Source organism: Rhinoraja longicauda, chromosome 6, assembly GCF_053455715.1.
Source record: "Rhinoraja longicauda isolate Sanriku21f chromosome 6, sRhiLon1.1, whole genome shotgun sequence".
NCBI lineage: Eukaryota > Metazoa > Chordata > Chondrichthyes > Rajiformes > Arhynchobatidae > Rhinoraja > Rhinoraja longicauda.
In genome coordinates this window covers 81854912-81857411 of record NC_135958.1, presented here as the reverse complement: position 1 = coordinate 81857411, position 2500 = coordinate 81854912, and the positions used below count along the sequence as shown (strand labels likewise).

Here is a 2500-nt window from a genome sequence, read left to right as displayed (position 1 = left end):
GGGTGAGGGCGGGGGTGAGGGAGGGGCGGGGGTGAGGGAGGGGCGGGGGTGAGAGAGGGGCGGGGCGGGGGCGGGGCGGGGGCGGGGGTGAGGGAGGGGCGGGGGCGGGGGTGAGGGAGGGGGTGGGAGCGGGGGTGGGGGTGGGGGCGGGGGTGAGGGAGGGGGCGGGGGTGAGGGAGGGGGTGGGGGAGGGGGTGGGGGCGGGGGTGAGGAAGGGGGCGGGGGTGGGGGTGGGGGCGGGGGCGAGGGAGGAGGCGGGGGTGAGGGAGGGGGCGGGGGTGAGGGAGGGGGCGGGGGTGAGGGAGGGGGCGGGGGTGAGGGGGCGGGGGTGAGGGGCGGGGGTGGGGGCGGGGGTGGGGGCGAGGGAGGAGGCGGGGGCGGGGGTGAGGGAGGGGGCGGGGGTGAGGGAGGGGGCGGAGGTGAGGGAGGGGGTGAGGGAGGGGGCGGGGGTGAGGGAGGGGGCGGGGGTGAGGGAGGGGCGGGGGTGAGGGAGGGGGTGAGGGCGGGGGTGAGGGAGGGGCGGGGGTGAGGGAGGGGCGGGGGTGAGGGAGGGGTGAGGGAGGGGTGAGGGAGGGGTGAGGGAGGGGGCGGAGGGGAGGGGCGGGGGCGGAGGGGAGGGGCGGGGGCGGAGGGGAGGGGCGGAGGGGCGGGGGCGAGGGGGGGGCGGAGGGGAGGGGCGGGGGCGAGGGAGGGGCGGGGGCGAGGGCGAGGGAGGGGCGGGGGCGAGGGAGGGGCGGGGGCGAGGGAGGGGGCGGGGGCGAGGGAGGGTGCGGAGGCGAGGGAGGGGGCGGGGGCGAGGGAGGGAGGGGCGGGGGTGAGGGAGGGAGGGGCGGGCGGGGGCGGGGGTGAGGGAGGGGCGGGGGCGGGGGTGAGGGAGGGGCGGGGGAGGGGTGGGGGGGGGGTGAGGGAGGGGCGGGGGAGGGGTGGGGGGGGGTGAGGGAGGGGCGGGGGTGAGACGGGTGAGGGAGAGGCATGTGTGTGTAGATGTGGGCTCTATATGTGTGTGTATATGTGCTCTGTGTGCATACGTATGTAGTTACACAGGGTGTTGGGCCTTCAGTACACTTCCTGCCACAGCTAGGAGCTGGTAGTGTGTGTGAGTGTGTGTGTGTGTGCGTGTGCGTGTGTGCGTGTGCGTGTGCGTGTGGCAGTCCGTGTACTGGGGAGAGGGAGCTGGCTGTCATCACACTGCTGTGGAGACAAGGCGGGTCTGTTGGAGAGCCTGTGCTCTGAAGGTTTTCCTTGTGAAACTTCCCATGCAGTTGTGTTGTGTTGCGTTGCGTTGCAAGCGTTGCCCCTTCAGCTGTGTGAGGGAGTGGTGTGCACAGTGTGGGGCCCGTTGGCTGGCTGGGTGGGGGGGGCTGGGAGGGGGGCTGGGTGGGGGGGGTTGGGAGGGGGTCACTGGGGGGGGGGGCTGGCTGGGAGGGGGGGCGCTAGGTGGGGGGGGCTGGGTGGGGGGGGGGGCTGGGAGAGGGGGGGGTGCTGGGTAGGGGCTGGGTGGGGGGTCACTGGGGGGGCTGGGTGGGGGGGCTGGGAGAGGGGGGCGCTGGGTGGGGGGGCTGGGAGGAGCGGGGGGGCTGGGAGGAGGGGGGCGCTGGGTGGGGGGGGGCTGGGAGGAGGGGGGGGCTGGGTGGGGGGGGCTGGGAGGAGGGGGGGGCTGGGTGAGGGGGCGCTGGGTGGGGGGGGCTGGGAGAGGGGGGGGCTGGGAGAGGGGGGGGCTGGGAGGGGGGGGCTGGGAGGGGGGGCCTGAGGGGGGTGAGGGCTGGGGGGGGGGGGCTGGGAGGGGGAGGGGGGGGGCGCTGAGTGGGGACCTCTGCATCTCCAGCCAACTGCAGCATTCTTTCACCTTTCTCTAATATTTTCCACTGACGTACAATCTGTTTACTCTTCATTCCACTGAAAACCCAGAGTGGTGAAAGTATGTTTAGTGGCAGTGCAGGATGGAAGGTCTTTGCAGCAACACTAAGTGATGTGTTTGTCCCAATCACCCAGTCTTCCCTCAGAAAGATTTCCCTTTCCTGATGAAACATTCCTGCTGAATCCACTTCCTGTCCCCTTTCAGGCAGCATGTTCTGGATCACAACAACCAACCCACTGTGTAAAAACATGCTGCTCATCAACACCTACTTCTTTCAGCAACTGCCAAGTGTTTCAGTGCCGTCCTCACTGACTCACTACCTGGGGTCCAGAGGCCTTTATTGTCATGTTAATGGACAATGGATCAAAGTGGTCCTCACTTGCTGTAGCGTAGCAGCTTGTAAACACAGTAGATTTGTAAACACAAATTGCTGGAGTAACTCAGCGGGACAAGCAGCATCCCTAGAGAGAAGAAATGGGTTATGTTTCGGGTCGAGACCCTTCTTCAGACAAACACAATACTCAGATATAACGGAATCAACCAAAAACTTCAATAAAGTAAAATACCCATTATTAGCGCAAAAATCCCCGAATCCTTAGTGTGGCCAAGACTGTGGTCGTTTACAGTGTCGTCTTGTGCAGC

At 68.5% G+C, this 2500-nt stretch overlaps 1 protein-coding gene across 1 annotated transcript in view; it reads left to right on the top strand.

Annotated features, from left to right (window-relative positions):
- The window catches only part of LOC144594761 (ras-associating and dilute domain-containing protein-like), a 57852-nt gene that overhangs the window by 26567 nt on the left and 28785 nt on the right, over window positions 1–2500 (top strand).